General features: G+C 42.4%; 1 protein-coding gene across 3 annotated transcripts in view; it reads right to left on the bottom strand.

The window, feature by feature from the left end:
• The window catches only part of psip1a (PC4 and SFRS1 interacting protein 1a), a 594,174-nt gene extending 581,818 nt beyond the window's left edge, over positions 1 to 12,356 (bottom strand). The window contains exon 1 of one of the 3 annotated variants that reach the window (XM_061880285.1): positions 11,745 to 12,356. The gene's annotated coding sequence lies outside the window, so the exon portion shown is untranslated. The remainder of the gene's footprint in view (positions 1 to 11,744) is intronic. The other 2 variants (XM_061880288.1, XM_061880287.1) reach the window with 2 other exon arrangements.
• Positions 12,357 to 12,589: the final 233 nt, after the last annotated feature.

Below are 12,589 nucleotides of genomic sequence, written 5' to 3'. Positions count from 1 at the left end.
GGGACAATAGTTGGGAGAGGAAGCATCCATCCATGCATTTATGCATCTGTCCATTCATCCAGCATGCCATCCTTCCCTCATTTGTCTGTGAGGAATTTGAGGTGTTGAAAAATAGTTGGGAGAGAGAACATCCATCCATCGTTATAGTCCCTTTAATCAGTCTTCCATCCTTCCCTCATTTGTTTGTGAGGAATTTGAGGTGATAAGGGACAATAGTTGGGAGAGGGAACATCCATCCATCCATCCATCCATCATCCATCTTTTTAGTCCCTTTGATCAGCATGCCATCCTTCCCTCATTTGTCTGTGAGGAATTTGAAGTGATGAGGGACAATAGTTGGGAGAGGGAACATGCATCCATCCTTTCATCAATTCATTCATCATTATAGTCCCTTTGATCAGCCTTCCATCCTTCCCTCATTTGTCTGTGAGGAATTTGAGGTCATGAAGGAGAATATTTGGAAGAGTGAACATCCATCCATCCATGCATTCATCCATCTTTTTAGTCCCTTTGATCTGCCTTCCATCCTTCCCTCATTTGTCCGTGAGGAATTTGAGGTGATGAGGGACAACAATTAGGAGAGAAACTATCCATGCATCCATCTTTTGTGTCCCTTTGATCAGCATGCCATCCTTCCCTCATTTGTCTGTGAGGAATTTGAGGTGATGAGGGACAATAGTTGGGAGAGGGAACATCCATCCATGCATTTATGCATCTGTCCATTCATCCAGCATGCCATCCTTCCCTCATTTGTCTGTGAGGAATTTGAGGTGTTGAAAAATAGTTGGGAGAGTGAACATCCATCCATCCATCCATCGTTATAGTCCCTTTAATCAGTCTTCCATCCTTCCTTCATTTGTTTGTGAGGAATTTGAGGCGACGAGGGACAATAGTTGGGAGAGGAAACATCCATCCATGAATTTTTGCATCCATCCAGTCATTCATCAAATCATCCATTCTTTAGTCCCTTTGATCAGCATGCCATCCTTCCCTCATTTGTCTGTGAGGAATTTGAGGTGATGAGGGACAATAGTTGGGAGAGGGAACTGTTTTTCATGCATTCATCCTTCTATCCATCCGTCATTTTAGTCCCTTTGATCAGCATCCCACCCATCACTCATTTATCCGTGAAGAATTTGAGGTGTCGAACAATAGTTGGGAGAGTGAACATCCATCCATCCATTCATGCATCCGTGCTTTTAGTCCCTTTGATCAGCATGCCATCCATCTCTCATTTGTCTGTGTGGAATTTGAGGTGATGAGGGACAATAGTTGGGAGAAAGAACATCCATCCATGCATTTTTGCATCATCCATCCATGCATCCATCTTTTTAGTCCCTTTGATCAGCATGCCATCCTTCCCTCATTTGTCTGTGAGGAATTTGAGGTTATGAGGGACAACAATTAGGAGAGAAACCATCCATCTATCCATCAATCCATCATTTGTGTCCCTTTGATCAGCATGCCATCCTTCTCTCATTTGTCTGTGAGGAATTTGAGGTGATGAGGGACAATAGTTGGGAGAGAGAACATCCATCCATGCATCCATCTCTTTAGTCCCTTTGATCAGCATGCCATCCTTCCCTCACTTGTCTGTGAGGAATTAGAGGTGATGAGGGACAATAGTTGGGAGAGTGAACATCCATTATCCATCCGTCCATCCTTTTAGTCCCCCTGATCAGCATGCCATCCTTTATTAATTTGTCTGTGAGGAATTTGAGGTGTTAAATAATAGTTGGGAGAGGGAACATCCATTCATTAATTTTTGCATCCTTCCATCCATCCATTCATCCATTCTTTCAGTCCCTTTGATCAGCATGCCATCCTTCCCTCATTTGTCTGTGAAGAATTTGAGGTTAGAAGGGACAACAATTAGGAGAGAAACCATCCATCCATCCATCCATCCATCCATCCATCATTTTTAGTCCCTTTGATCAGCATGCCATCCTTCCCTCATTTGTCTGTGAGGAATTTGAGGTTATTAGGGACAATAATTAGGAGAGAAACCATCCATCCATCCATTCATGCATGCATCCATCCATTCATTTATCATTTTAGTCCCTTTGATCAGCATGCCATCCTTCCCTCATTTGTCTGTGAGAAATTAGAGGTGATGACGGACAATAGTTGGAAGAGTGAACATCCATTATCCATCCATCCATCCTTTTAGTCCCTTTTGATCATCATGCCATCCTTTATTCATTTGTCTGTGAGGAAATTGAGGTGTTAAACAATAGTTGGAAGACTGGACATCCATCTATCCATACTTTTACTCCCTTTGATCAGCATGCCATCATTCCCTCACCTGTCTGTGAGGAATTTGAGGTGATGAGGGACAATAGTTGGGAGAGGGAGCACAGGTGGAGGTGACAAGCGATGTATTTGTGGGGGGGGGGGGGGGGGGGGGTTGTACATAGCACATATCACATCACATTGATTTGGTCCATTTGGTGGACTGAACATGAACCCAATAATCAGATCTTGCTTAAGCACGCGCTTCCTCAGTAATTGACTCTCACGTATTGATTAAGATGTTGATGTGTCCCAGTCCTGCTCCTCTGCTAATGCAACTGAGAATGAGCCTGAACCCCCCCCCCCCACCCCCCACACACCCCCTCCACCCACTCACTCTTTGACACCAGCACTGATGCACACACACACACACACACACACACACATACACATACACATACACACACGCACGCACACACACACACCGCCGGAACAAGGCTGTCATTGGCCTGCGTGTAATAGATAAAGCTGTCATGCCCATGCTGCAGTGTTGTCTCACAGGAGCCCGCAGACCAAATTAGCCAGTCAATAATTGATGTAGAATAAGCAAACACACGGAAAAGAGAACAACACACAAATGGCAACAACATGCACGCACCTTGGTGAGAATAGGTCTAGTTTTGGAGAAAGGTCGACTTGGGCGTTGAAGTGGGAGACATGGACGCGCGTTTTCATGCAAAGAATCATCCCAAAAGTGAGCTAAAAATGTCTGGTTTGACTAAATATTCATGAGAAAATGATCAATATTTCTGTGAATCATGATTTAAGTAATATTGAAATAATAAACACAGTTTCCATATGAGTTGGGAAATTGTGTTAGATGTAAATATAAACAGAATACAATGATTTGCAAATCCTTTTCAAGCCATATTCAGTTGAATATGCTACAAAGACAACATATTTGATGTTCAAACTCATAAACTTTTTTTTTTTTTGCAAAGAATATTTAACTTAGAATTTCATGGCTGCAACACGTGCCAAAGTAGTTGGGAAAGGGCATGTTCACCACTGTGTTACATCACCTTTTCTTTTAACAACACTCAATAAACGTTTGGGAAGTGAGGAAATTAATTTATGAAGCTTTGAAAGTGAAATTATTTCCCATTCTTGTTTTAGGTAGAGCTTCAGTCCTTCAACAGTCCGGGATCACCGCTGTTGTATTTTACGCTTCATAATGCGTAATATACGATGGGAGACAGGTCTGGACTGCAGGCGGGCCAGGAAAGTACCCGCACTCTTTTTTTTTTTACGAAGCCATGCCGTTGTAACACGTGCTGAATGTGGCTTGGCATTGTCTTGCTGAAATAAGCAGGGGCGTACATGAAAAAGACGGCGCTTAGATGGCAACATATGTTGTTCCAAAACCTGTATGTACCTTTCAGTATTACTGGTGCCTTCACAGATGTGTAAGTTACCCATGCCTTGGGCACTAATACACCCCCATACCATCACAGATGCTGGCTTTTGAACTTTGCGTGGATAACAGTCTGGATGGTTCGCTCACCCTTTGGTCCGGATGACACGATGTCGAATATTTCCAAAAACAATTTGAAATGTGGACTCGTCAGACCACAGAACACTTTTCCACTTTGCATCAGTCCATGTTAGATGATCTCAGGCCCAGAGAAGTCGGCAGTGTTTCTGGATGTTGTTGATAAATGGCTTACGCTTTGCATAGTAGAGCTTTAACTTGCACTTACAGATGTAGCGACAAACTCTATTTAGTTACAGTGGTTTTCTGAAGTGTTCCTGAGCCCATGTGGTGATATCCTTTAGAGGTTGATGTCGGTTTTTGATACAGTGCCGTCTGAGGGATGGAAGGTCACGGTCATTCAATGTTGGTTTCCGGCCATGCTGCTTACGTGGAGTGATTTCTCCAGATTGTCTGAACCTTTTGATGATATTATGGAGCGTAGATGTTGAAATCCCTAAATTTCTTGCAATGTCACTTTGAGAAAGGTTGTTCTTAAACTGTTTGACTATTTGCTCACACAGTTGTGGACAAAGGGGTGTACCTCGCCCCATCCTTTCTTGTGAAAGACTGAGCAGTTTTTGGGAAGCTGCTTTTATATCCAGTCATGGCACCCACCTGTTCCCAATTAGCCTGCACACCTGTGGGATGTTCACAATAAGTGTTTGATGAGCATTCCTCAACTTTATCAGTATTTATTGCCACCTTTTTCAATTTCTTTGTCACGTGTTGCTGGCATCAAATTCTAAGTTAAATATTATTTGCAAAAAAAAAAAAAAGTTTATGAGTTTGAACATCAAATATGTTGTCTTTGTAGCATATTCAACTGAATACGGCTTGAAAAGGATTTGCAAATCATTGTATTCTGTTTATATTTACATCTAACACCATTTCCCAACTCATATGGAAACAGGGTTTGTATATATAAAAAAAAAAAAATGAATGTGACTTATTTTTAACACTTAAACGACGGTTGATATCGGAATTGGTAATTAAGAGTTGGACAATATCGGCAACAAAAAAGCCATTATCGGACATCTCTACTTAAAACATTGCTTGCAAAATTAATACAAGTTTATTGATGGCCTCCATTTGACCCTTGAATGGAAAGATAATTAGCACATTTAGCATCATTAATTTGGCGCCTGTTGACGGCCATGCTGCTATTCCTTATTTACCACGGCCGTGAATATTGCGATGAGATCATTTTCTGGCACGTTTTCTTGGGCTCCATCACCTTTAAAGTCCTACTGAAAGCCACTACTTTAAAGGCCTACTGAAAGCCATTACTAGCGACCACGCAGTCTGATAGTTTATATATCAATGATGAAATATTAACATTGCAACACATGACAATACGCCCGCTTTAGTTTACTAAATTGCAATTTTAAATTTCCCGCGAAGTGTCGTGTTGAAAACGTCGCGGAATGATGACGTGTGCACGTGACGTCACGGATTGTAGCGGACATTTTGTTACAGCCCCAATCCCAGCTATAAGTCATCTGCTTTAATTGCATAATTCCACAGTATTCTGGACATCTGTGTTGCTGAATATTTTGCAATTTGTTCAATTAATAATGGAGACGTCAAAGAAGAAAGATGTAGGTGGGAAGCGGTGTATTGAGGCTGCCTTTAGCAACACAAACACAGCTGGTGTTTCCTTGTTTACATTCGCAAAGGCGAAGCTTTACTATGGAACAGAGTGGTCAAGCGAACATGGTTCCCTACTACATGTCAACCGGCAGGTTTCGGTGAGAAAATTGTGGTAATAAGTCGGCTCTTACCGTAGACATGAGCGAAGAGCTTGTGTCGTTCCTCCTGCACCTGTCGAAGAGGCAGCTGCGGACTCTCTTGCCTCTTCCGACCGGCCGACCCCGAACATGGGATCCTTCCAGTTTGGAGGAAGGGGAAAAAAAAAAAAATCTCAGACCGACCCCAACAGCTGCCTTCGCTTCGCCTTGTCGAGAAACGTGGCTTCCCTCAGAGACACTGGCGGTCACCACACCCGTGGCCACACCCCTCCGACTTTCAGGTACCATATAATCTCACTAAAACGCTAGTAACACAATAATAAGGGATTTTCCAAAATGATCCTAGTAAATGTGTCTAATAACATCTGAATCACTCCCACTGCCGTCGTCTTTTTTTATTTTTTTTATTTTTTTTCTTCTAGTCCTTCACTCTCACTTTCCTCATCCACGAATCTTTCGTCCTCGCTCAAATTAATGGGGAAATTGTCGCGTTCTCGTTCCGAATCGCTCTAGCTGCTGGTGGCTATGATTGTAAACAATGTGAGGATGTGAAGAACCCTACAACCCGTGACGTCACGCGCACATCGTCTGCTACTTCCGGTACAGGCAAGGCTTTTTTATTAGCGACCAAAAGTTGCGAACTTTATCGTGGATGTTCTCTACTAAATCCTTTCAGCAAAAATATGGCAATATGGCGAAATGATGAAGTATGACACATAGAATGGACCTGCTATCCCCGTTTGAATAAGAACATCTCATTTCAGTAGGACTTTAAGGAAAAAAAATGTCAAAAAGCAGTTGGAAGAGTCGGCACATGCATATATTCATCCTCTCCAGCTACTCCACTTAACTATTCAGCGATGCGAGGTTACGGCGGCAAAAGCATGTACGTGCACTCTTGTTGGAGTTGAACCCTCAGCTTGTCGGGACCGCCGGTCCCCTGACGAGGAAGGATGCTGCCAAGGATGTGCTGCGGAGGAGCAGCTTGCGCGTCTTAAGGAGGTTGTGTGCACTTCTTGGCGTGTATGTGTGTGTGTGTGTGTGTGTGTGTGTGTGTGTGTGTGTGTGTGTGTGTGGCCTTCAGGCCTCTCCAGCTCCCGACGGGAGAGCCGCCTGTAGCGAGGTGAAGCATCGCTGTGAACCCTCCCCGCTCTCTTCCTGCACGTCTCTGCGGGCCGGGCCGACACCTCTCTGGCGGCCGGAGGGAAGAAGCAACACCTCTCCTGGGCCCCGGCTCTCCGATGTCTCCAATCAGCGCATGTGCTGCCGTGGCCTCCGGGCGCCTTTTTTGCGTTATGCATCGCCCGGATGAATTCCTCGTGACCACCTGGCGCCCGCTCTTGTCGAGGCCAACGCTGTGAGGGACCGCCCCCCCCCCCCCTGCTTCCTCCAACATGGGCAGAATGTTTCTGACCTCTCGTGCGGCAGCAGCGGGCTCCTTCACCTCGCCGGGACCTGTGTGGGAAAAGGCCCCACTCGCTATTTAAGGCTTTTTGCCGGCGAAGGGATGCGGCCCCGTCAGTCAACAGCCGCCGCTTTTTTTTCACCCCGTGAATAATCACAGAGGTTGACCCGTGGAAGCTGAGGATCGCATATGGCGCATCTCGCCAAATTAAAGGTCAACGCAGACATATGGCAGATATATACATTTTTACACCCGCTACCTTTTTTTTTTTTTTTTTTTAAACTCGCTTTAAAGCCGCTTTTCCGACCTCAATTACATTATGGAAATGGCAACTTGAGGTTCCCGGGTGCTGGATGATGCAGGTTGAATGCAGGAAGCAACAAATTAACAGATGCATTTTTCATAAACCTTCAGTCCCTGCTCACGTTGCACCGGATGTGCAAAGTTGCACCGAAGTATGTTTCGCTTTTGCACTCGCACGCAGCAGGCCTTGGATTTTAACTTTTTAAGGTCAAGGCAAGTGTTGCCTTAAAGGAGGGCTTAAATTCTAGGGCACCAAGGCAAGTTAGAAGGGCACCAAGGTCCATCCATCCTTCCATTTTCTACCGCTTATTCCTTTTGGAGTCGCTGGGGGCGCTGGCGCCTATCTCAGCTACAATCAGGCGAAAGGCGGGGTACATCCTGGACAAGTCGCCACCTCATCGCAGGGCCAACACAGATAGACAGACAACATTCACACACTAGGGACCATTTAGTGTTGCCAATCAACCTATCCCCAGGTGCATGTTTTTGGAGGTGGGAGGAAGCCGGAGTACCCGGAGGGAACCCACGCATTCACGGAGAGAACATGCAATTTTTTTTCCGAGGCAGGAGCTCCAAAGCATGTGTACGTGTATATATATATATATATATATACAGTAGGGCTGCAACAAATGATTAATTTGATTATCGATTAATCCGTCAATTATTACTTCGATTAATAATCGAATAAAAGAGACAAACTATGTTTCTATCTTTTCCAATACTTTATTTTAAAAAACATGTTCGGGTTAGTGATGTTAGTAGTAGTTGACTGGGAAGTGTTTACTATCATTTGGGGAGAGAACGCTGCCTTATGCTCACCTGCTAAACACCTATCTGCTCGACGCTGAAGCATTGACTACATGCACTCTGAATACGCACTGCTGATTGGCTGTTACCGCTATATATGTAACCAATCAGATGGTTTTGTGGGTGAGACAAAGCTGGGTGCTGAGACAGAGGCAGGGGCTCCAAAGTATGTGTACGTATATATATATATATATATATATATATATATATATACAGTAGGGCTGCAACAAATGATCAACTTGATAATCGATTAATCCGTCAATTATTACTTCGATTAATAATCGGATAAAAGAGACAAACTACATTACCATCCTTTCCAATACTTTATTTTAAAAAACATGTTCGGGTTAGTGATGTTAGTAGTAGTTGACTGGGAGGTGTTTATTATCATTTGGGGAGAGAACCTGCTAAACACTTATCTGCTCGACACTGAAGCATTGACTGAATGCGCACTGCTGATTGGCTGTTACCGCTGTATATGTAACCAATCAGATGGTTGTGTGGGTGGGACAATGCTGGGTGCTGAGACAGAGGCAGAAGAAGCAAAGCAGCTTGTTAAGACTTTAGCTTAGAAACTCGTTCGGTACACCCCCGTACCGAAACTGTTCAATCCAAATATACGTACCGTTACACCCCTAAGGTCTATATATTTTCCATCTTAGGGCCGGGCCTAAGCAGTTTATTTAGTCCTTAACCCTTGTCCATGTCTCAGAAATAACTAATAATTGGAAAATGTTCAGTTTGACTTTTGCGGTTTGAAGTAACTTTAATATTAAATTGAAATAATGAATGAGCAGATACATTTTTCATCATGTACTTATCACACTTGCACTCAAATAGTTACAAGTTAATTTTGGCCTTTTGTCTGCTTGTGCATGCAAAAGAGAAGAAAGTAAAAACGTGTGTTTGGCATCACACCACAACTACTTCATTACACTTTGTGGATTATTGATTTTGCATCCTTCTAATTTTCTTCAAGTGAATACTTAGGGAAGGAAAAAATAATACCAGACATGTTTTTTCATGGGTTGTGTAAAGGTCAAGAAATTGTTTTCATGCTGGGCCACGATGGAGATGAGATTTGATGAAAGCCCCACACAAATGAACTGATTTAACCACAGGTGCGTGATAAACACGAGGAATGAAAATGTCATACCGATACATCCGATAAAATGATGCTAAAACGAGGCGAGAGTACCCATACTGTACTGTAGGTGGGTTAGGGTGAGCAAAGCGAGCGCTCCTTTTTTCCCACCTGTGTCGTGTTGTAAACTTCCCTTGAATCCATCGGGTGGGACTTCTTCTATTTGTACCACATATTCCGCAAACAATCTGTCTGGAGGGGGAAAAAAAAACCCATCACGCTTCAACACATCAAACCTGAAATACCAGCAAAGTGTTTTGAAAGCCTACAAAGCTGCCCTAAACTAGCACAAATAACAACAAACTAAAGTTAATTCCATATTTTAAAAATAATAGATACAGTAGGGAAGGGATTGATATTAAGGCCCCATTCCTGGGTGGATTTTGTGTTAGAGGAATCCTTTTGCAATGCAGTCTGCTTGAAAATGATGGAAAGTGCCACTCGACCTAGTGGTAAAGTTGTTCTTGCCACAAAAAGACATTTTAAGATAGTCAACACTATACTGCCATCATGGTGGCTAAAGTGGATAGTGCACGCCCCACATTTGTCACGTTTCATGTGTCGGGTAAACGGCAATGAATGGTGCTGAACGTTATTTGGTTGGGGGTAGAGTTAGTAATGGTGAATATGTTCCCCATACTAAAGTGTTACTGCTTGTATAATAAGGCCATGCAGAATATGGCATTAATAAGTACTTAATAATGACTAATTAAGAACCAAGATGTTACTAATTTGCATGTTGGAGGTGAGTAACCTTAAACGAGGCGCCAGCTTTACACACACACAGGAAGCACGGACGGACGGCCTGCCTGCTCGCGACTCCTCGCAAAGTAACAAAAGTTAGGAGCAAAAAAATAAACATTTATTATAAAGCCAAATGTCCTGTTGTGGGAGTAGCTTTAAGTCGGATGGGCAATATGAGCCCATCAACACGGATGAAGCGGCGAGAATGGCATTTTTCCAAGAGGGAAAAAAAAATGCAGTAACACTTTATTATGGGGAACATATTTTAAGTAACAAAGACTTAATTCACAGTTATTTGGACACTAGGGGAACATATTGTAAGCAACAAAGACTTAATTTAGAGTTATTTGGACACTAGGGGAACATATTGTAAGCAACAAAGACTTAATTTAGAGTTATTTGGACACTAGGGGAACATATTGTAAGCAACAAAGACTTAATTTAGAGTTATTTGGACACTAGGGTAACATTTTCTAAGTAACAAAGACTTAATTTAGAGTTATTTGGACACTAGGGTAACATATTCTAAGTAACAAAGACTTAATTTAGAGTTATTTGGAAACAAGGGGAAAATATTCTAAGTAACAAAGACTTAATTTAGAGTTATTTGGACATTAGGGGAACATATTGTAAGCAACAAAGACTTAATTTAGAGTTATTTGGACACTAGGGGAACATATTGTAAGTAACAAAGACTTAATTTAGAGTTATTTGGACACTAGGAGAACATATTCTAATTAACAAAGACTTAATTTAGAGTTATTTGGACACTAGGGGAACATATTGTAAGCAACAAAGACTTAATTTAGAGTTATTTGGACACTAGGGTAACATATTCTAAGTAACAAAGACTTAATTTAGAGTTATTTGGAAACAAGGGGAAAATATTCTAAGTAACAAAGACTTAATTTAGAGTTATTTGGACATTAGGGGAACATATTCTAATTAACAAAGACTTAATTTAGAGTTATTTGGACACTAGGGGAACATATTGTAAGCAACAAAGACTTAATTTAGAGTTATTTGGACACTAGGGTAACATATTCTAAGTAACAAAGACTTAATTTAGAGTTATTTGGACACTAGGAGAACATATTCTAATTAACAAAGACTTAATTTAGAGTTATTTGGACACTAGGGGAACATATTGTAAGCAACAAAGACTTAATTTAGAGTTATTTGGACACTAGGGTAACATATTCTAAGTAACAAAGACTTAATTTAGAGTTATTTGGAAACAAGGGGAAAATATTCTAAGTAACAAAGACTTAATTTAGAGTTATTTGGACATTAGGGGAACATATTGTAAGCAACAAAGACTTAATTTAGATTTATTTGGACACTAGGGGAACATATTGTAAGCAGCAAAGACTTAATTTAGAGTTATTTGGACACAAAAGGAACATATTCTAAGTAACAAAGACTTCATTTTGTTGCGATCTGCTGCTCAGATCTTCACATGTTTATTTCCATTTTTGTTTCATTCTCAGTCTGACCCGTTTATTTCCTGTTTTGCCCATCACTCTGGTTACTCATTAGTTCACCTGCTACACTCGTACCGCACACCTGCTTCAGCTAATCACCCTCCTTTATAAGCCAGCCTTTTCTGTTCAGTCTTCCTCGGATCCTAATTTGCCCACGCGCAACAGTGACGACTCTCGACCTTCATCTTTGTATGTATATTCTCGCTAGCTTTTACGCTAAGCCATTTGTTTATTCCAGCTCACATGCTGAGGAATTGTTTTTCTGTTTTTGGTTTGCCTTCTCTTTACAGCAGTGTTTTTGTTCCTAGCCTTTTATTATTTAATAAATCCATTTATAACTTACCTTGTTGTGTTCATCGCTTCGACGCATCCCCGGAAGAACCAATCCGGCATTACAATGCCACACAAGCGTCACAGTAGGATCCGAGCATCAAAATGTTTTTCCGCGTCGAAACCACGGGAGGAACCCTTCGACTTGGGTTTGTGGTTGGAGCTCGTGGCTTGGGAGCAGGAAAGACTTGACTGTGGGCCTGAAGTCCCCTCCGAAGCCGTTCGCGCTGCCCCGAAGAGGCGGGGGGTCCAGTGGAGAGGTCCCCCGCACGGCAGTAATGTTCCAGCACCACTTATTCCTCCCCATGGACACAGCAAGTTTCACCCCGTCCAGGATTCACCCGTCATTACCGGTAATCCTGCTTGTTTTTTTTCAAATCATTCCTTAAGCTGCCATGACACTTTTTCTGACACAAGCGATGACGTCAATTGGGGAACGCCCACCGGTGACGCAACACCGGCCTCTGTTGATGACATTTTTTCAGAAGATTTTTATATTGTGGACAGTAATTCTCATTCCCAACCTTTTTTGAATATCAATAACATTCATGACAAGATACAGAATTATCAGGATATTTTTTCTTATTATTCTAGTCAACCTCAGTCACCTAGTTTTTCTCCTACACCTCCTTTAAAACCTCATTCTCCGGCCAAGTCCAAGGTGTTTCCTCCCTTTTCTAAAGGAAATTCTGGACAAATTAAAGGGGAGGAGTCGGCCCGCCTCCAAGCCTCCCACCACCCTCCCTTAAGGTCAGTCCCTGACCATAGGGAACGGGTCTGGGATCCCCGTCTGGAGGAAGGGGCTATGACCTATAGCTGTGCTACGGAGGTAGCACAGATACTACCCTCTAAACCACA

The sequence above is a fragment of the Nerophis ophidion genome, linkage group LG20 (assembly GCF_033978795.1).
Source record: "Nerophis ophidion isolate RoL-2023_Sa linkage group LG20, RoL_Noph_v1.0, whole genome shotgun sequence".
Lineage (NCBI taxonomy): Eukaryota > Metazoa > Chordata > Actinopteri > Syngnathiformes > Syngnathidae > Nerophis > Nerophis ophidion.
This window is presented reverse-complemented; position numbering and strand designations above follow the sequence as displayed.